At 46.3% G+C, this 23,109-nt stretch overlaps 1 protein-coding gene across 1 annotated transcript in view; it reads right to left on the reverse strand.

The window, feature by feature from the left end:
- Positions 1–23,109, reverse strand: part of GPATCH11 (G-patch domain containing 11) — a 1,168,394-nt gene that overhangs the window by 415,464 nt on the left and 729,821 nt on the right. The gene's annotated exons all lie outside the window — the stretch shown is intronic.

Consider the following 23,109-nt stretch of genomic DNA (forward strand, 5'->3'; position numbering starts at 1 on the left):
CATGCTGTAAAGTCAGAAAACAAAATGGTACCAACTTCAGGGCCAGTTGGCACCATTTTAAAACCAGAGCTGGTGAGGTAGGAACAACTGCCCCTTTCTGGCAGAGGGGTGGGGGAGGAAGACTTTGGAGGAGGGATACATTATGCTTTTTTTTTTTTTTTCATTGACTTTCTCAAACAAACGTCAATGAAAAAAAATTACTTTCAGGGCTGTTTCTTTTTTGTTTTCAAATGAAATGAAATGCTAATATTTCATCATGTTAATCATTTTGTTTAAAAGCGAAAGCACGCCCCTTCAATGAAGTGCAATAATCTAAATAAGAGGTTATAAACGTGGAAAGGTTAATGAATGTGTGACTCATCATTGCCAAATCTACTTGGGCAAAAAAAGGATTTCATGAACACACATGATGGAATTGAAAGAAAGCACATCTGGCTAACCGAGAAATGTGTGCATCCATATTTAATGCAGAGTCAATAATGACATCCAAATTGTATAGTCTGTTAATACTGAAGCCCCATCTAAAATCTGAAATGGCATAATTCCTGCAATGAAGATTTTTTTCACCTAAAAAAAAATTCAATTTTTTTTGAAGAATGCAACTTTATACTTATAGTGCTGTGTCCAATCTAGTACTTATTCTAAAGAATGATTTAACATAATAATTGCCTCTGAGCAATTTGGCCCCAGTGAAATATACTGTATATTTGAACATTTCATAAGTATATCTAATGCTGAGCTTGTGCAATGGATTCCCCAATGGCTGTAAATTAAATAAAATCAGCAGTAAACAGAACCTTGAGGAACACTGTGCTTTAATTGCCAAGAGAAAGAGAAGTTTCCTAACAATTCTCTTTCATTTCTAACATTCAAACATGAAGTTAAAGCATTTTAACAATGTGCCACCAATCCCAATTGAAGAAAGATAATTCACCAAAAGCCCATGAAAAACTAGTAAGAAATCACTTCTCTTATCTAGGTCACACTGTAGGACATCCATGATGGCCAACAAAGTGGTCTCTGTGCTATATCCCATTATAAAATTGGATTGAAAATGATCACAAATTTTTTTTCCTTTCTAACAATTATGGTGGTTGTGAAACTACTTCACATTCCAAAATCTTCCCCTCAGAAAGGAATATTTGAAACCAGTCTAACATTTTCCAAAGTTTTACAATCAAGAGCATGTTTTTTTTTTAACAGCCATGAGGGGTAGGGCTTGAAAAGGCAAGCAGTAGTAGGATTCATTGTGCTCAGAATAGAATCCATGTCATTAAAATTAACTTCCTTAAATGATTGTATTAGCACAGGAGGCCTTCTATTCAACCTAAGGAGTCTGTCAGAATAGAAACATGTAATATTGCCAGAGAAGAATTGTGCAAAATTGTCACAATCTTCCTTAGAATACTCGTTAGCAGTTAACAACTGAGGAGACAAATCTAAAAGACCTTTCAATAAGCAAAATAATTCTTTAGGCGTTTTTGAGCAGCTCTCAAGGCCGAAGAAAAATAGTCCTTTATTGCAGTTATATTTGCCAAACTATAAGTCATTTCAAGTGTCCTATAATTTGATTTGTTGATATTGCTATGTGATTGTCTCTCTGACAATTTTTCTTTTTTATTTCTCGCAATTCCTCAGTAAATCAAGGGGTTGAATTTGTCAAGGAAATAGAGCAGAGTGTTCCTGCAGCAATATAGTCTATAGTGCTTCATAAGAACATAAGAATTGCCATGCTGGGTCAGACTAAGGTCCATCGAGCCCAGGATTCTGTCTCTGACAGTGGCCAATCCAGGTCACAAGTCCTTTACAGATCCCATAAAGTAGATTTAATTGCTGTTACTTACTCCCAGGGATGACAGTAGCTTTCTACCTGGCTAAAAATGGACTTTTCCTCCAAAAATGGGTCCAAATATCTTTTAAACTCCTCTATGCTGGTCGCCTTGACCAAGTCCTCTGGCATGAGATTCTACAGCTTGATAGTGTGCACGTGAAAAAGTACTTTCTCTGATCTCTTTTGAATCTGCTGGTTGTTAGTTTCATGGAGTGTCCCCTTGTTTAAGTATTATTTGAAAGACCAAATAAGCGTGTTTTAATTACCCATTCCACCCCACTCATGATTTTATAAACTTCTATGTCCTCTATGAATCATCTCTTTTTCAATCTGAAGAGTCCTAGTCTGCGTAGCCTTTCATCAGAGAGATGTTCCATCCCCTTTATCATTTTTCAGGTATTCAGGGGGATAGCCGTGTTAGGCCTGGATTCACCATTCTAGCGCAGAATCTCGTGAAAACGGGGGGCGGGGGGGGGCAAAGAGGAGGCCGGCCTGCGAAAGCCGGCAGCCATCGCACCACCGCGGTGTTATTGCTGCCGGCTTTCGCACCCAATAGCGCCACCGTGAAAGGTGCTGCTTTTGGGCGCGGTACTGGCGACGATAACATAACTTACCTTATCGCTGCCAGCGAAGACATCGCCGTGCCCGCCTCCTCACCGCCCTGCCCCGCCTCCGCCCCCGGCAAGCGATAGGCTTAGAAAATGACCCCTTTAGTCTGGTGTAGCAATAAATTGGTTAGTCTATAAGGTGCCATCCACCTGCAGTCATTTTATCAGTTTTGTTGTCCTTTTCTGCATCTTTTCTAGTTCCACCATGTCTTGAGATGGGGCAACCAGAACTACACACAATACCCAAGGTGTGGTCACACCATAGCTCAATGCAGTGGCAATAAGATATGTTCCATTTTATTCTCTATTCTTTTTAGATCATTTCTAACATATATTTTTTTTACCTCTGCCATACACTGAGCAGAGGATTTCAATAATGGTCCACAAGGACGTCAAGGTCCTATTCCTGAGTAATGACTCCCAATACGGAACTCGGCATCGTGTACCTGTAGTTGGGAATATTTTTTACTATCTGCACAATTCTTCACCTTTCCACAATAAATTTCATCTGTCATTTATTTTCCCAGTCTCCTAGTCTCACAAGCTCCTATTGCAGTTCTATGCAATCTGCTATTTTTTTTAACAACTTTGAATAATTTTGTGTCATCTGCAAATTTGACCATCTCACTTGCTCCTTTTTCCAGATCATTTATGAATGTTAAACAACACTGGTCCCAGTACTGATCCTTGTGGTATTCCTCTAATGACCTTTCTCCATTTGGATAATTGACCCTTGGTTTCTAGTCTTTTAACCAGTTGCCAATCCATAATAGAACACTGCCTCCTAATCCATGACTTTGTAATTTCCTGACAAGTGCTTTATGGGGGACTTTTTCAAATGCCTTCTGAAAATCCATATATATTATGGGCCAGATTTTAGAAGCCCTACATGCGCTGGGCCTGTTTTAAAAAGGCCTGGTGACGTGCATAAAGCCCCAGGACGCGTGTAAGGCCCGGGGCTTTACTAAAGGGGCGGTCTGGGGGTGGGGTGTGGCAGTCCGGGGCGGGGGCAGGGCCAGAGGCCTCCGATACAGTGGCCATTGCTGCTGTGTCGGAGGATCGCGTGCCGGAAGGCTGCTGGCACGCACAACTTGCTCCTGCCCGGAGGCAGGCACAAAAGGTAAGAAAAACGTCAAGGGGGGTTAGAGTAGGGCTAGGGGGGAAAGGTTAGGGGAAGGGGTGGGAAGGTCAGGCTAGGGGGAAGAGAACAGGGAAAGGCAGCGCGGCTCGGCGCGCACAAGGTGCACAACTGTGCACCCCCTTGCGCGCGCCGACCCTGATTTTATAACATGTGCGTGCCTGTGCATGCATTTTATAAAATCGGGCATGCATGTGTGCGTGCCAGGTAGCACGCACATGCACGCCCGTGCGCACCTTTTAAAATCTACCCCTATATCAATTGGCTCACATTTATTTACATGCTTATTTACACCTTCAAAAAATTCTAAAAGATTGGTAAGATAAATCTTCCCCTTGCTAAAACCACATTGACTTTTCTCCATTAAGCAATGTCTATCTATATGGCCAGTGATTGTTTTTATATATTTATTTATGCGACATTTATGAATCGCATTCCACCAGTCATAGCAATTTACAAGTAGAAACATTATAATTTCATTTAAAATAAAAAAGTACAATAATAAGAGATAATAATAATATACATAAGAATCATTAATATCACATAAAAACTAATAAAATAATACAGTTTAAAAATAGGTTGCAGCATAAAATCTAAAACTTCAATAACAATTCAATTATTTTGTTTTTAAGAATGATTTCTACCACTTTGCCCAGCACCAACATCAGGCTCACAGGTCTATAGTTTTCTGGATCACCCCAAGGAACCCATTTTAAAAATTGGTGCCATATTCATATTAGCCACCTTCCAGTCTTCAGGAATTATGGCTATTTTACAGATTACTTCACTTACAATTCCTGATCTCCACAAGGGAATCAATAGAATCACCAGACAATTTATTTAAACAATTCATTTAAACAATTCCCAGTTTTCATTTTACTCCTTATGCGAGTAAACATTTAATTGACATTTATCCCATGGTAGATGATACAGAGGCTATTAAGTTGCTGTTTTATTTTAATAGCATGCATATTATTTTCTTCTAATCTTAACTTCCATTTATGATTAATGGTTTTGCTGATTTAGTCATGTTGATGATGTTATATATTTATGTTTCAAAATCATGTTTTATTTCTGTCTTAAAATGTATATCTTAAATTCATATTATTGTAGTGGGGTCCCTCATTAAGTTGTTAGTTGCATCCAGGGAACTACATTTACTGGTGTTCATCCAGAGGGGGGAAGATAAACTTCCAGGACTCTAGGCATGTCTAAGGAAAACTTCACTGCTCCAAGCCTCTGTACTCTGGGTGCCACTTAGGTCCAGGGGTAACCACTGAAAAACAAAACTAAACACAAGTGTCAGAAGCAAAAATAAAAGCACAGAGTCCACTTTGGTGTTCAAAACAAAGTTTACTTGCAGAAAAAATAAAGCCCCAGCCAGCATGGAAACATCAAACTGCATAAAAATCATAACAGCGAAAACTGTGGTTTCCATGTCCCTGTTGCACCACCATCCAGGCTTAATGATCCCTTCCCATTGGAGAGTACGGTACTGGGCAGCTCCAGCATAAACCAGGAAAACAGGAAGTACCAAAATCCACAAAGAGAGTCCATGGTTATCACAATCTCTATAAATCTGCTTGCCCTTGCTTTTGCATTGCAGCATGGGCTTGAAGGGCAACGACTCTGCCTTTCTGGATACAGTGGGGAGCCCTACCTTTCAGACTGGTCAGAACAGCTATGGCAAAGCCTCATGCCATGTTTCTCCTAAGGGCCACCCACATCTTTATCCATGTCATGGCAGGAACATCGGGGGCGTCCCTCTCGAGTGACATCACGCCATTTGGGTATTTAGCTGCACTTGTTTGCTAGCTCATTGAGTTAGCAAGGATTGGACTTGTCCGGTCTAAGCTACTCTGCCACTTCCATGCTGCCGCTGGAAGCTCTCTCTGCTCTTCAGGGTATTCTCTAACTTGGGTACCCGCTCCTCGAGGGCCCTTTGCTTTCTTTCAGGTGCCTTACTGGGATCAGGTACTCGCTCCTCGAGGGCATGCTCTCCCTTCCTCGGTGCCTGTAACCATCTACTTCTGCCTGGTGGAATCGTCAACCTTACAGCTACCATCTAGTGAGTAATCTATTCTCAGTCTGTCTCATCTACAGCTCTCCTGTGCTGGGAACCAACACCTGGATCTCCCTATACCATCTCGATGAGACAGGTCCCCTCTGCCGAGAGTCCCTGGACTGCTACCTCTGGATCACCTCACTACTGCCATATTGTCAACATGTATACCTCTGGTGGTATACATCAGCTGTACAATAAAAGACAAAACTCTGTGTTTGTGTGTCTCGAGTCTAGCCCAGTACTGTGGCTCCTCATGGGGCTCCTCCCCGTGGGCGTAGTCATCCTCCATAGTACCCAGGAATCCACTCAAACACCTCAAAACCATAGCATCACTCACCATCCTCACCACTTTCCCTTCCTTCTCTTGGTCCCTTCCCTTACTCCCCTATTACTCACCACTCCTCACAGCAGCATGGTGCCTCTCCTCACTGGCGGAGAGTGGAAACCTCAGCAGTGTGCCGACAATGGGGCCTCGCCTTGCTGGCGGGGGATGGTAACCCCACCAGCACCAACTCACCAGGTCTTTCTCCTTTCCTTTCCCCTATATAAGTGTTGCGATTGGCTCTTACAGCAAATGTAAGAACCAATCACAACACTTATATGGGGGAAAAGCAGGCAGACAGGTGAGCATCTGTGCCACGAGGCATCCTGAATAAAGACGCGATTGGCTTGCTGTCAGACTTACAGGAAATCAATCTCATCTTTATTCAGGATGCCACGCAGCGCAGACGCTCACCTACCCACCTGCCCTCATGGAGAGAAAAATGTTTGGCTCTGTGCTTACCTCCTCCCTCCCTTCAGGAGCCAATGTCATCAGCAAAGGCCAGGACCCAGCGTCACGCAATTCAGCATGTCATGCAAAGGGGGCTGCATGAATCTTTGCTGATGACGTCGACACTCGGCAAACATCGTGGGCCGCACCTAATGTCAATCTTAAAATGTTTACCGGACTGAATAAAAGTCAGTGATGGGACTGATTTGGCCAAGGGCCTTCAGTTTGCCCACCCCTCCTGTAAAGGATTAAGCTCTGATATGGAAACAGAGGATCCTAAGTGTTTTTCCTCGTGATTTCAGTCTGCTTTGACCTCTATGGGCCTCTATGATGCAGCTCCTAATGTGATCCAGTCCTGCAGAATAATTTTTATTTTACTTGTCTTTATTTCTATGGCCCAGACTGCCCTGGTTGCTGTTATCTCAAGTTAATGCATAGTAGGACTCTGTTTATTTGTTTTTCCTGTTAATAAAGTTTGGAGTAGAAGTAGCAGCTTCCTCTGTATGTGAGTGGAAACCGAGGTAAGCTTAGGGTTGCCAACTTGTCTGGATTTTCTCAGGACTGTATGGAAATTAGGGGGAGTGTCCAGAAGCCAGGAAGGAGGCTTAAATGTCCGGAAATTGTCCGGATTTTAGCCATCCAAGTGCAGCTGGGGGGGGAGGGGGGGCTCTACTTGGAATCTGTATCTCTCTCAGGCTACTGCGCCTCCTCCTGCTCAATGTCACTTCCTCTTCTATTGCTCCTGCAGAGCTGTTTGCACTGCCGGGCGCTCCATAAACAAGGAGCCCTGCGCGATTCAAATAGCTGACATTTGTTCTTTGCACCACAGGAGAAACAAGAAGTGCCGCCTGCAGGAGCAGCATGCTTTTGTCTAAAGGCAGCTACCCCGGGAGGTGGGGCAATCCGAAGCAGCCACCACCCGGAACTCCATCACGCAAAGCCTTCTATACTGTCGTGTACAGCAGGAGGTACCAAATCAGATTCTCTGCCAAATCCTCGTACCCTTTGTGCCCAGAGAAGAGCACCCATTTTGCCTGGGTGCTGGCAGGTAAATCCTAAGGGATATCTGGTAGGGATGTGAATCGTTTTAGGACGATTAAAATTATCGTCCGATAATTTTAATATCGTCTTAAACCGTTATGGAACACAATACAATACAGATTCTAACGATTTATCGTTATAAATCGTTAGAATCGTGAGCCGGCACACTAAAACCCCCTAAAACCCACCCCCGACCCTTTAAATTAAATCCCCCACCCTCCCGAACCCCCCCCAAATAACTTAAATAACCTGCGGGTCCAGCGGCGGTCCGGAACGGCAGCGGTCCGGAACGGGCTCCTGCTCCTGCATCTTGTCGTCTTCGGCCGGCGCCATTTTCCAAAATGGCGCCGAAAAATGGCGGCGGCCATAGACGAAAAAGATTGGACGACAGGAGGTCCTTCCGGACCCCCGCTGGACTTTTGGCAAGTCTCGTGGGGGTCAGGAGGCCCCCCACAAGCTGGCCAAAAGTTCCTGGAGGTCCAGCGGGGGTCAGGGAGCGATTTCCCGCCGCGAATCGTTTTCGTACGGAAAATGGCGCCGGCAGGAGATCGACTGCAGGAGGTCGTTCAGCGAGGCGCCCCTCGCTGAACGACCTCCTGCAGTCGATCTCCTGCCGGCGCCATTTTCCGTACGAAAACGATTCGCGGCGGGAAATCGCTCCCTGACCCCCGCTGGACCTCCAGGAACTTTTGGCCAGCTTGTGGGGGGCCTCCTGACCCCCACGAGACTTGCCAAAAGTCCAGCGGGGGTCCGGAAGGACCTCCTGCCGTCCAATCTTTTTCGTCTATGGCCGCCGCCATTTTTCGGCGCCATTTTGGAAAATGGCGCCGGCCGAAGACGACAAGATGCAGGAGCAGGAGCCCGTTCCGGACCGCTGCCGTTCCGGACCGCCGCTGGACCCGCAGGTTATTTAAGTTATTTGGGGGGGGGTTCGGGAGGGTGGGGGATTTAATTTAAAGGGTCGGGGGTGGGTTTTAGGGGGTTTTAATGTGCCGGTTTTTCGATTTTTCGATTTTTTAACGATTTTTCACGATATTTTACCCCCCCAAACGGCAACAATACGATTCCCTCCCCCTTCCAGCCGAAATCGATCGTTAAGACGATCGAGGACACGATTCACATCCCTAATATCTGGTTCATTCTGTTAGTGTTGGGTCCAGAAAAAGAAGTGATGTTGTGGGCCCATGCCAGTGGGATGAAGGAAATGCCTTGTGCCGGGGTAAGAGCTGGCTGCAGCAGCTGCGGAGAAGCATCGAGCCATGGATCTGAAGAAAGGTGAGGCCCAGGAGGTCTTCCTGTCGAGTCTGAAGAATGGTGAAGATGCAGGAGGCTGGTGGTGTCGGGCTCACGGGATTGAAGAAAAGCGGAGGAGAATGAGATTATCAATGCGGAGAGTGTGAGGCCCAAGAAATGAGCTGAAGCAGGAGCCTGAGCAGTATTTGGCTCGAAGAGAGGACAGCAGCGGCGGCGGCGGCAGCCTCAGTCTGCACAGCCCATAAAATCAGGAGTCGTCCCATAGGTGTCCTGGCTGAAAGAGGAGGCTGCTACTGCTATTTATGCTTCCAGAGATGGAGAGTGAACGTGTGTGTGTATGCGGGGGGTGGATAGTGAGTGACTGTGTGTGTGTTTGTGTGGGGGGAAAATGGGAGAGTAAGTGTGTGTGTGGGAAGGGAGGGGAGAGTGAGTGAGTGTGTGGGGGAGAGTGAGACTATGTGGGAGAAGGTAGAGTGTGTGTATGTGTGGGGAGAGTGAGGTAGTGTGGGGAGAGGAGGCTGAGTATGTGGGAGTGAGTGTGCGTGTGTGGGAGGTGGAGGAGAATGAGAATGTGTTGGAGAAGGGGAGCGTGAGTATGTGTGAGGGTGAGAATAAGTGAGTGTGTGTGAGGGAAGTGAGCGTGTGTGCGTAGGGGAAAGTTAGTGAATGTTTGTGTGGTGAGGAAGTGAATGAGTATGTGTGTACGGGGAAGTGAGTGAATGTTTGTGTTTTGGGGGTAGCAGTAACTTTGTGCACACAACAACCAATACTACCATACTTCCACTAACCCCACTAGTCCACAACATCTTCAGGGCATCTCGAAGTCAAATGTTCCCAGGAATGGAAAAGGGGGGTATCCTTATTTAAATGATTGGGTGTTATTTGATGTCTGCTGTTTTAAAATATTGTATTGATTTTTGGAAGAGTTTTAAAAATTGTATCTGAGTTTTTAACTATTGGAAGTTATTCTATTCATCAGCTGTTTTGAAATACTTATTCCTCTTATTAGCATAATTTTACTGTTCTTGATGTTTTATATTTCTTGATTTTATTTGATGTATTATGAGGAGTGGTGATGTTTTTATTTTTCCATTGTTGCACTGCATACAGTCTGGCTTGTTATGGTTTCCAGTTCAGTTATTGTTTGCATATTTATACTTTATGGTCTTTTTTTTTTTTTTTTTTTTCAGGGTCTTTCTGTGTTTTCCATGTGTGACTGAGCTGAGATATTCTACTTGCATATAGTTTTTGTATAGGAATTTGATAGCAGCCTGGATTTTTTTAATTTTCCTAATCGGAGGTGTTTTAGGGCCTGGTGTAATATTTGCAGTGTTGCCTTTTCATACTGTGAGTGCTGGCAGTTAATGCTGTTTTGGTATGACAGGTTTAACTATATTTTAATTCAGTTTATTCATGGCTTTTTGAGGGCCCAGCCCACATCGAACACATGTTTCAATAGGCCTAATAACTTATAAAATACTCCTTGCTGGTATATCCTAATTGACAGCCAAAATAGGATATTTGGTATGCAAACACAGGCTTAATGGTTCAATCATCAGACAGGTCATTATAAAGTCCCACAAGTAAAGTCTAACTTTTTAGAGTTTTCTTAGGCAAATAAAAACACTTATCTCATCTCAAGCACTACTAAGATCTGCCAATGTTGGCCATATTTTGGAATTTCTGCTTCAGGAGAAGAATCGTCTGCAGCATTAATCAAAGGCAGCCATCTTGTCTTGTCGTTTCATAAGGACTTTATCTGTGGGATTTTTTAATGACCAGCTATGTCAGTAAGGATAAAACAGCAAGGAGTGCTTTAGGCTACTGGCTTCCAGTTTTTGGACTTTTTTTTTGTTGACAATAGGTCTAATACCATATGGGTTCCAAGTAGCTTTTTTGCAGGGTTTTCTGGTTGGCACCACAGCAGGGCATATAAATATAACATACAAGTTCTTGTTGGTTATACTTTTACTTTGGACTATACTTTTTTTTTCATGTAAAATCTGTTATTATAAATGCATAATTTTTAATTGAGTTTGGGGAGGGCTGAGGAGGGTGGGAAAGCAAAGGCTATAATACCCTTGCACCAGTCATGAGTCGTGAGCTCACCGGCTTCTTCTGCTTGGCGTGGAATGGCAGCAGTTTAATGTGGCTGAAGTGATCACTGGGGATTGTACGGATCACGCGACTCGTCCCTGCCTCCCCCCTGAGTCCCGAGTGTGGTACCTCCAGATCTGCTGTTTTGGGAGAGGGGACGGGGGCATGGTATTTCTAGAGAATTTCTTCTGGGCTTGTGCCCAAATGGAGGTTTGTGCAGCTCTAGCAAATGCTGCCGTGTGTGGGGATTGCTTTGGCCAGCTGTGGCTGCTGAAATGGATGATGCCCCAGCTGGGACTGAGGAAGGGGATCAGCACGCCAGGCCAGTGGAGTAGCCAGAACTGAAGTTTTGGAGGGCCCAAGGTTAACATGGGTGGGCTGTAGGCATATAGGGGTAGATTTAAAAAAAAACCACACGCGCGTGTCCATGTGTGCGTGCTACCCAGCACACACACATGGACGCGCAATTTTATAACATGCGGGGGGAGGGGGCAGCGCGCGCAAGGGCGGGGTTGAAATTGGCAACTTTCGCATGGCGATCCATCGGGGCCTTCCCCAGTTCTCTCCCAGTCCGCTCCAATTAAGGAGCGGATTGGAAGGGAACTTCCCAACCCCCTACCCTAATCTCCCTTCCCCTTCCCCTATCCTACCCTTCTCGCATTTTTTTAACTTATGTTTTGCTCCTGCAAAGGAGCAGGAGCAAGTTGTGCGTGCCGGCACAGCAGCAAATGTCGCCTCTAGCCCCACCCCCCGGACCACCCCCTTTTAAGGTCCCGGCACTTACACGCATCCTGGGATTTACGCGCTTGGCCAGACCCATTTGAAATTTGGCCCAGCGCACGTAAGACCTAGCCACGTGCGTAAACCCTGGGATTTACGCGCGTCGGGGTTTTAGAATCCAGCCTATAGGTTTGAGCCCTACTAGTTGCACTCTTATCAGTGAATAACACCTTAGAATGCACCTGACAATGGATTTCTTTATGGTCTGCAACAGCCATCATGCATCATGAGTGACACTTTAAAATATTTTATTTCAAGCACTTGCCAATATTACAAATAGTTTATGGATTTATATTAATTTATGTTATATGTATTGCAGTTTATAAATACACAACAATATCATATAAAAAGAAAGCAAAGAACACTTCACAGAAACATCAGATCCAATGAAATAAAACAAGTATCAACGTATTCTTTTATGAATCCTCTTTCCAAAAATGCAGAATATATCATAACTACAATAAAACAGCAATAATCATAAGAATCATAAGAACTTAAGACTTGCAATAGGTGCAGAGCAGAACTAGGATTGTTCATATTAGAACCCAACTTGCAAAAACTATAAATATTCAGATTCTGGTATCACCTCAGTAACAGCCAAACAAACTCCCTCCACTGCCAAGCACTTTGTGAAGTGATACTAATAAAATATAATAAAAATCCATTTAGAATCCACATACCATAACAGCAGTAACTCTCAGGACTCAAACAGCAGCAACCTTGTCTATGAAAAGGCAGAAAGGCAAACATTACACCAGGCCCTAGAACACTAATACACCACCTGCTGGGCAAACAAGCCGGACTGCTACAAATCACTGCACAGAAACTATACACTAGCTGAAATACTGCACCTCTGTCACACAGAAAGAATAAGAAACTATAAATTAGCTAATTAGTTAATACAGAATAAGAAACTATAAATAGAAACAGAAACACGCAGACAAGATTGAATTGGAAAACCCAAGAAACCAGACTCTGTGAACACTGGAATACTGAAGAAAAATTAAAATACAAATATATAAGAAATGCACATTCCCAAAGATGATGGCATATTTCAATCACTGAAGTTCAAAATAATTTTTTTTTTACCTTCATTGTCTGAACTTATTTTTCTAATCAGCTGGTCACAGTCTCTTTTTTTTACCCTTGTCTATCTTTTCCTAATTCCTTTTTCATGGTCTATTTTATTCTGTTTCTTCTCTCTTCTCCAGTCTTTTTTCCTTCCTCCCTCATAGAGGCTCCCACTCCCACACACTCTCTCTTACCCAGGTTCCCACTCTCACATGCAGGCTCTCACTCTCGTATACTTTTTCTATTAGGCAGGTTCCACTCCCACACAGACACAGGCAAGCATGTAGGCTCCCACTCCTACATGCTTGCTGTCTCTCCCATCCACAGGTTCTCCTATCCACATGCTTTCTCTCTCAAAAACACATACAGGCTCACTCCTACATGCTCTCTCTCTCAGATGCACATGACACACAGGCTTCTCACTCCCATGCTCTCTTTCACACACACACAGGCTTCTCATTCCCAACCATGCTCTTTTTTCTCACATACGCATGCACACAGGCTTCTCACTCTCATGTACTCTCTTATACATACACACAGGCTTCTCACTCCATGCTCTCTCATGCATACACATGGACAGGCTTCTCACTCCCATGCTCTCTCTCATGCATACACACACACTCACACATAAACAGGCTTCTCACTCTCATGCTCTTTCTCAAACATACACACAGGCTTCTCACTCCCACACATACTATCAGGGCTCTCCCTCTCTCCTGGGCCTCCTTGCTGTGAGAGGACTCCTTCTCAGGCTGCATGGGATGAACTCCATGATGGCCCTGCATCGGGCCTCCTCTTCTCAGGCCACATGGGATTAGCTCTGTGATGGCCCTGCGTCAGGCCTCTTCTTCTTGGGCCACACGGGATGAGCTCTTCCATGGCCCTGCGATGGACTTCCTCTTCTCAGCACCGGGCAATGCTGATTGGGTGGGCTTGAGTGCAAAGTGAGTGGGCCATGGCCCACCTAGGCCCACCCAAGGCTACGCCACTGCTCCAGGCTATGGACAAAGTGAGGAGGCTGGGGCTGACTCAGTACTCCAAGCTGGATTACAAAACTCTGAATACTGCAGACATTTATCTGGTTCCCTAGGGTTCTACTGATTGTATTTTATGAGTTGTGTGTTCTCTTCCACTTTGTAAATGGAATCTCTGGAGCTTGTGATGCTTTATATTGAATTGACAAAGATTTTAGTATTTTATAGAAGATTAAGTATTTTGTAAAATGCCAGTGTCAGGTACATATTTGAACACATTTTGAAACTTCAAGAATTTAAAAAAATGTTTAAAAAAAATCCCATCTAGACTGAAGAATAATTGTAATTTTGTTGGTGTACAATGAGTTATTAGAAAGTTTGTGAGATACTGAAAATTGACAAGTATTTATGATGCTCCCTCAAATCAAATGCATGTTTCCTAAGGGCTTACAAGAACAGTTGTCTGTAGATGTGGACGGACAGTCAGTAAAAAGTTTACTTGGCTCTTCCAAGTGTTCAGAATTTTCACAGTTGAAAGTTGGCAGCCCTACTTAAGTTTAATTGTTGAACTTGCACATAGAAAACATGTAGCAGAGACAGAATAAGTTATCTGGCTAAATTTTGCCAGAAAACTAGGCTTTTTACTGCTTTTCTGAAAAGTGACCTCTCTCTTTATATATAGGGACCTTCATTTTCAGTTTTTATTGTTCTTTATTTTTCCCGGGAATTTATCAGGGCTTAATATGACAAGAACAAAAACAGAAGAAAATCAGATGAAAAATGTCACTCGTTCTTGGTAAATATCGGAGTTTATTTTGGTGGACAGAAGCCGGGACAAGAAAATAATGTTAAGTAGGTTCTCCCACTCACCCACTCGGCAGTATCCCCGTCGTTACCCTCAATCCCTTGCGTAGCATGTTTCTTTCTTTCCCCACAAGCTCAAAGAGAATCTCCCTCTTCCCCATCCCCCACCCCCCATTGCAACAGCATTGATCCTTTCTAATGGTGGCTCCAGGCTCTTCCTCCCTCCATCTTTGGTAACTTGCTTGCTGTGCCTACCGCACTCAGTAGCATTGCACTTTGTGCAGGGCCAGGGAGCATGCTGGCAATTGGTTCCGGTATGGGTGGGTCCAACACGGGTAAGAACATAAGAACTTTTTCAGTTGTTCCAGCATTTCAATATTCTTAGTAAGAGGCAACGTGTGGTTTAACATTTGGCCAGCTCAAGAACATAGAATTGGTAATGGATATTTTTTGCGAAAAATGCTAATTGTGTATTAACAGCATCAACAATGGATACATAACGGCTCAGAAGAAAGGAGTATTAAGCATTTGCAAGGAGAAAAGGATTGTTGGTGAGAGTACTTCTGCACAAGCAATATAAGACAAACATTTTTTGCATGAAGGATATAAGTACTTCCTACCAATAGCAAACGCTTCTAACTCTTCTACAATGTTCCCCTGATGAAGCCTCTACAAGGTGAAACTTAGGCCTATGTTGGGATGGACTGTAGAAGGTCTAAGAACTATTATTAACATAAAAGGTTTTTATGCAGTATTTGATTAAGAGCTATATTGTGTAAGTGTTAAGTATTTTGTATTGGGACAACATTGTTGCAACTATAAGGCGTGGGTATGTTGACTTTTAATATTATATGTGTTATGAGTGAGAAGTGTGTGATGTGAATGAGTTGTAAGGAGAGCTGGGATAATGACATGTGCAATATGTTTGTATAAAAAAAACAAATAAATTAGTGTTAAAGTGCTATGTAGTCTATTGTGCATATGCAATAGGATTTTTTGTTTTTGATAATTTGGAGCATATTCTGTAAAAGTAAGAAGGTGCCAATTGTTTTGTGTTTTATATAATTGCTTAATTACTCTCTTATGGCTCACTGTGTAGAGGAAAAGTTTCATTTCCTTTTTTTGAATCTATGAAAAGTCTCAACTGTGGTAGATTAAAAAATATTTTTGCAATCTAGCACCCTGAACTCCTGGTGCATACTAAGACAACATTCTCTCTTTTCCTGCTTAATTTTTGTTACGCCCGTCGGTTGCAGCTGTTGCTCACCTCTTTCTTCACAGCATTGACTTCGTTGGGAAGACTTGCGGCCTCCACCAGCTATCACCGGCCTGCCTACCACTCCCAGGCCTCCCTGGATGGCTCAGACGCTGCTGACTGCCATTTTGCCCTTGGAATCCCTTAGAAGCGCGCACACGCGCATGGGCCAGTTTTAAACACATCATGGCGGGAACCTCAGGGGCGTCCCCTCCAGATGACATCATTCTTCCAGGACACTTAAGCCGGCTGGCCCTGCCTACCTACGACTTGGCAACGAGTTCCCTCAAAGAGGTCTCTTCGTTCCAGCTCTTGCTTCCTTGGTGTGAGACGTCCCGGGTACTCGCTCCTCGGGGGCCCTCTCCTCGTCTCTGGCTATCCGCTCTTCGGAGGGCCTAGCGCCCAAGACTACTGCCTGCCCCATTCCCCGGGGCTTCCCTGGAACTATCTCTACTCCTGCTGTGAGTATCCTGCTCTGCGGACCATTACCCTCTCTACTGAGGACCTCATCAGTGTACCCCGCTCTGTGGACCATTACCATTTCTACTGAGAACCCTCATTGGTGTACCCCGTACTGCGGACCATTATTGTCTCTACTGAGGACCCTCTTCAGTGTACCCCACTCTGCGGACTATTACCGTCTCTACTGAGGACCTCTTCGGTGTACCCTGCTTTGCGGACCATTACCATCTCTACTGAGGACCTCTTCGGTGTACTCCGCTCCGCGGACCACCACCACCTCATCTCTACTGAAGAACCCTTGTCGGTGTACCCTGTTCTGTGGACCATTGCAGTATCATCTATACTGAGGTATCCCCCTTGGGTATCCCCCATTCCACAGACTCCGTGGCATCTCTGTGTCTGTGTGTGACTTTACTCTTGCACCCCCCGCTCCACGGGTAGTGCTGCTCTACCTCTTTAATAAAGACTCTAAAACTTGAGCTGTGTCTTATGTCAGCTGAGACCTCACCTCCTGACGGTGAGGCTCATGGGATTCCTCCCCGTGGGCTGTGCCATCTTTCACCTAGGCCCAGGGCCCACATACCCACAAATCCTAACAATTTTACAAAGGTGAAGAAAAATCCCAGACCTTCTGAGCCATGAACAACTCATGTTTGTTTTAGAAAGCAAAGGCACCTCCGCATTTTAGGATCTTGATTCAATACAAAAAAGATGCAGCAATAGTTGCTCTATTCTTCTCTTTCTCTAATGATCTCTCCAAGAAGCCAGACAAGTCCAAACTATCTGTAGACAGTTACCTTTCTAGAGATATTCTTGACTTTCCCATACTATCCTCATAGGGATATAGTAGATTTTGTTGACTGGTGGCAGAGCGGCAGATGGAATTTTGACTATGTCTCTCAAATATTTTTTTAAAGTCTAGAGTGGGGATAGTGCAACCAACTTGGGGAAAATTTGATAACCACAAATTTAAATACTTTACTGGGTATATTTGTCAAATTGTTCCAAGTTGTAGTATATAGCCACTTTATAATGAACTATAGCAACATTAAAGGTCTTTATTTCTGTTACAGCCTGTTCAAGGTTTTCTATTTTCCTCCTTACACTCCAAGGCTCCTCTATTGCTGTGTCAAATGATGAATGGTATTATTCAACGTAGGTTACATAAATGCAATCCGAGGTAGGAGTCCACACCTGTCACTGGTCACTGGGGTTCTTGAGAAAATGCTGGAAAAGATGGTGTGGTGGACCAGGCTCAAAGAGTGATCTTTGCTAGACAGAGAAACCTTTCCCCTCTGTGGATGATTGGACTTCCCCTTCCAATTGAATGGTGTCCTCAGATCAACAACAGTTCATAGGCATTTCCACATAAGGTGAATCAAACCTTTGGACAAAGAACTCAATCTACAGTATGCATTAGTGGTTCTAATTAGGCCAAAGTTTATTAAACAAAAAAATGGGGTGTCTGTTACAGTTCAACTGTTTCCAAAGGCTTCCACATTAAAACAGGCAGACAGTAGAAAAACATGTTATAGCAGCACAACAAGAATTCATTTCTGGCAACATCCAGCACCATTCATCAGCAGACAATTCATTTACTCAGTTCTTTCAGTGGAGATAAAGGATGAGACTTCCATGAAACATGTTATTCCTTGTTGCTTGAGTACTCATGATCCTATCAGGGGCTTTTTGAAAAAGAAACTGGGCCTTAAGCCTAGGAATAGAGAACATGATTTACTTCCTGCAGGGAAAAATGTACCTTCACTGATTTCTGCACCAGGGAGCAAGAACAGACAAAATGCCAACAGATGCAGTGAAAAGTTATGGATTCCAGGAAAACTAGAAGGCATGCAGTCACTGCAAGTATCACCCTATATATCTAGTAGATGCCACTGTTGACATCATAGTACAAACCCAATACATATTCTCCACTACTGAAACAAATACAACCTATTGTTTTCTATAAATAGAGGTTAAGTAAGGCTTACACAGATGTTAAGTGGTTCAAATAAGAATTGAAGATGGACCATTTGGCACCTGTGTCCCATTCAAAGCACCAATTTTCAAAGAACACTTAGATATTGATGAGTCCAGCTTTATCTAGATGTTCCACAGAGTGTCCAGGGTGACTACTGGTTAGGGATGTGAATCGTGTCCTCGATCGTCTTAACGATCGATTTCGGCTGGGAGGGGGAGGGAATCGTATTGTTGCCGTTTGGGGGGGTAAAATATCGTGAAAAATCGTGAAAAATCGTGAAAAATCTAAAAATCTAAAAATCGCAAAACCGGCACATTAAAACCCCCTAAAACCCACCCCCGACCCTTTAAATTAAATCCCCCACCCTCCCGAACCCCCCCCCAAATGAGTTAAATAACCTGCGGGTCCAGCGGCGGTCCGGAACGGCAGCGGTCCGGAACGGGCTCCTGCTCCTGAATCTTGTTGTCTTCAGCCGGCGCCATTTTCCAAAATGGCGCCGAAAAATGGCGGCGGCCATAGACGAACACGATTGGACGGCAGGAGGTCCTTCCGGACCCCCGCTGGACTTTTGGCAAGTCTCGTGGGGGTCAGGAGGCCCCCCACAAGCTGGCCAAAAGTTCCTGGAGGTCCAGCGGGGGTCAGGGAGCGATTTCCCGCCGCGAATCGTTTTCGTACGGAAAATGGCGCCGGCAGGAGATCGACTGCAGGAGGTCGTTCAGCGAGGCGCCGGAACCCTCGCTGAACGACCTCCTGCAGTCGATCTCCTGCCGGCGCCATTTTCCGTACGAAAACGATTCGCGGCGGGAAATCGCTCCCTGACCCCCGCTGGACCTCCAGGAACTTTTGGCCAGCTTGTGGGGGGCCTCCTGACCCCCACGAGACTTGCCAAAAGTCCAGCGGGGGTCCGGAAGGACCTCCTGCCGTCCAATCGTGTTCGTCTATGGCCGCCGCCATTTTTCGGCGCCATTTTGGAAAATGGCGCCGGCTGAAGACAACAAGATTCAGGAGCAGGAGCCCGTTCCGGACCGCTGCCGTTCCGGACCGCCGCTGGACCCGCAGGTTATTTAACTCATTTGGGGGGGGGGTCGGGAGGGTGGGGGATTTAATTTAAAGGGTCGGGGGTGGGTTTTAGGGGGTTTTAGTGTGCCGGCTCACGATTCTAACGATTTATAACGATAAATCGTTAGAATCTCTATTGTATTGTGTTCCATAACGGTTTAAGACGATATTAAAATTATCGGACGATAATTTTAATCGTCCTAAAACGATTCACATCCCTACTACTGGTGTTGCGGTCTCGGTCGCCACGCTGGCGCCCGAAGCCTTACCTTCTTCCCGGGTCTCGGGCAGCTGCCGCGTTCCGCGGCCTCAGGACCCCGGTCACGGCGTTCTCAGTCGTTCCGGTCCCCCGCGGGCCTGCAGGGTCGTCGGCCGCCATGCTCCGGTCCCCACGCTGCCGCTGGCGTGCTCTCGTGGCCAGCCCCGCCCCCAGGCGTGCGCGCGCGACTGGTCTCTGCTTTTAAAGCAACCAGCGCGGGAAAACCCGGCTCCTCCCTCCTCTGACGTCAGACGCTGCAGGGCTATTTAAGCTCTGCAGTTCCTTCCTTTCTTTGCCTTGCAACGAGGTTCTCTACTTCCGGTAGTTCTTAGTTGCACTCCTGCTTTACCTGCCTTGACCTCTGATTGCCTGACTCCGTTTGCCTGCTACCTGCCTTGACCTCCGATTGCCTGACTCCGTTTGCCTGCTACCTGCCTTGACCTCCGATTGCCCGACTCCGTTTGCCTGCTACCTGCCTTGACCTCGGATTGCCTGACTCCGCTTGCCTGTTTCCTGCCTTGACTCCGGTTCGTATTTGACCTGCTTGTCTTCAACCTGCCTTGACTTCGGATCGTGACCCCGACTTCTGCCAGCTTGTTGTCTGCCCAGACTCCAGTCCGGATTCCACTCCTGGGTTTCTTCGCTCTCACCTAAGTCCCAGCGGTCCGGGCCCCTACGGGCTCCTCCTGGGGGGGCTTCGGGCTTCCAGGGCGAAGTCTCCTAAGTCCTAGCAACCCGGGCTCCCACAGCTTCTCTGGAGGAGTCTCGGGTTTCCAGGTGAAGATCCTTTTGCCCAGTGGGAGTTCTGCCTACCGACTGCTCCTTCGGGCCGGTCGGCTCAAGGATCCACATCCGGACTTTCTCCAACTCAACAGTTTGCAAGGCCCATGGATCCGGCAGACCTCGCCGGGCTTCAGGCCATCCCGGGGTTGGCCCAGCGGTTGGTGCAGCAACAGCAAGTCCTGGATTTTCTGGCTGCTACTGTAGAGCGGCTGGCGTCGCGCATGGATACCGACCCTCCCGCGCCCGTTCCAGTACCGGCACCGGCTCCTGCACCACTGGTAACCCTCCAGACCCCTACGCAGCTTCCAGCGCCCTCTCGCTATGCCGGGGATCCCAAGGCATGTCGAGGGTTCTTAAATCAATGTTATGTGCGCTTTGCTCTACTGCCTAACCAGTTCCCTACTGATGGCACCAAGGTGGCGTACATTTTTTCCCTTCTGGACGGGCGGGCCCTGAATTGGGCTTCTCCCATGTGGGAGAATAATGATCCTGCATTGGGGGACTTGAATCGCTTTGTGGAGGAGTTCAAAGCAGCCTTTGATGAGCCGGCCCGACAGGCTTCCGCTACTTCAGAGTTACTTCAGCTCCGGCAAGGCTCACGGACTTTAGCAGACTACGCTCTGGATTTTCGCACCCTCGCCCACGAGGTAGGCTGGCAGGATGAGGCTCTCCGAGGCGTGTTCCTGGAGGGTTTAGCCGGTCGTATTAAGGACGAGCTAGCGGCTCGGGACCTGCCGGAGACCCTGAGTTCCCTGATTGACTTAGCGGGTCGAATTGATCGACGTTTGCAGCAGAGGGCGAAAGAGGGGCGTCCTTTCCGGCGTTCGACGTCCGTGACTCCCAGGTCCTCCAATTCGAGTTCGAGTTCGGGGTCGCGTGGAACTACCTCTTCTCCTGCAACTGCCTCCGACGAGCCCATGCAAGTGGGTCGTTCGTCACTATCACCCGAAGAAAGGCAGCGACGCCGGGACTTGAGACTTTGCCTGTACTGTGGGGGAAAGGGCCACTATCTTGCCCAATGTAAGGAACGGGCGGAAAACTCCCGCGCCTAGGTGTAAAAGAGGAGTGTCCCCTAGGCTGCCTTAATCCTGCTCCTCAATGCACCATGCCGGTAACTCTGGAATACCCAGGTGGTTCCTTCCTCACGCAAGCCCTAATTGACTCCGGGGCTGGAGGCAACTTCATTACCAAGGAACTGGTGCAACAGTTGAATCTCCCTACGCGTCCTAGGACTCCTGCCTTGCGGATAACCTCTATTCAGGGTACTCCTCTATCAGGCTGAATCTCCACCGAGACCGTTCCGTTCATTTTGCAGACGGGCTTGTTGCACACAGAGGAGATCTCTTTGCTAGTGTTGGAGAGAGCAGTACACCCGGTGGTCCTCGGGTTACCCTGGCTTCAGAAACACTTTCCTGTGATTCGCTGGAAAGATTTTCAGATTACCCAGTGGAGTTCGGAGTGTTTCCAATCCTGCCTCCAAGTGAAAAAATGCCAACGGATTCCGCTGGCCCACACCGTACCGGTATTACCGGCTCCGTATGCTGACTTTCATGATGTCTTCTCCAGGGAGAAAGCGGAATTGTTGCCGCAACACCAACCTTTTGACTGTGCAATAGAGTTGCTTCCAGGTACTACTCCCCCTCGGGGACGAGTGTATCCTTTGTCTCAGCCAGAGACTCGGGCCATGTCCGCATATATCACCGAGAATCTGGCTAAGGGCTTCATACGCCCTTCCAAGTCTCCCGCCGGAGCAGGTTTCTTTTTTGTTGCCAAAAAAGATGGAGGCCTGCGGCCTTGCATTGATTACCGTGGTCTCAATGCTATCACCAAGAAGAACCGGTACCCGCTTCCCCTCATTCCGGAGTTGTTGGACAGACTCCAAGGAGCCCAAGTCTTCACGAAATTGGACCTCCGCGGCGCATATAATCTGGTTCGAATCCGCCCCGGGGACGAATGGAAGACGGCGTTCAACACCCGGGACGGCCATTATGAATATCTAGTAATGCCGTTTGGACTGTGCAACGCTCCCGCTGTCTTCCAGCACTTGATGAATGAGATTCTGCGTGACTTATTGCATTCCTGCGTAATCGTTTACTTGGACGACGTTCTCATACACTCCCCGGATCTTGCCTCCCATCGGCAACATGTGAGACAAGTACTCCAGATTCTGCGAGACCACCATTTGTACGCTAAGTTCGAAAAATGTCTTTTTGAACAGGAGTCGTTACCCTTCCTCGGGTTTATAGTATCTTCTACAGGATTCCGGATGGACCCCAGCAAGGTATCCGCCATCAGGAAGTGGCCCCGACCTGAGGGGTTGAAAGCCTTACAACGCTTTTTGGGGTTCGCCAATTTCTATAGACACTTTATTCCTCAGTACTCCCGCTTGGTGGCACCTTTAACCGGAAAAGGGGCAAACGCTCGCCTTTGGCCTGAGGGAGCTTGTGAGGCTTTCAAATTGTTAAAGGAGGCGTTCCTCCAGGATACCTGTCTATGCCACCCGGATCCAACACGGCCATTCTTTGTCGAAGTCGATGCCTCCAACATTGCTGTGGGAGCGGTCCTCTCACAAGTCTCTAACTCCGGCCATCTCCTACCCTGCTCCTATTTTTCTAAGAAGTTCTCCTCGGCCGAGTGCAATTATGGTATTGGGGACAAGGAGTTGTTGGCGGTCAAGCTTGCGCTGGAAGAATGGAGACACTGGTTGGAGGGCTCCCTCCATCCGGTTATAATTTATACAGACCACAAGAACCTGGAGTTCCTTAACCAAGCCCAACGTCTTAATCCTCGACAAGCACGATGGTCCCTTTTCTTTAACCGCTTTAATTTCATTCTGAAATACCGACCCGCATTTAAGAATGTACGGGCTGACGCACTC

This window comes from Rhinatrema bivittatum, chromosome 3 (genome assembly GCF_901001135.1).
Source record: "Rhinatrema bivittatum chromosome 3, aRhiBiv1.1, whole genome shotgun sequence".
Classification (NCBI taxonomy): domain Eukaryota; kingdom Metazoa; phylum Chordata; class Amphibia; order Gymnophiona; family Rhinatrematidae; genus Rhinatrema; species Rhinatrema bivittatum.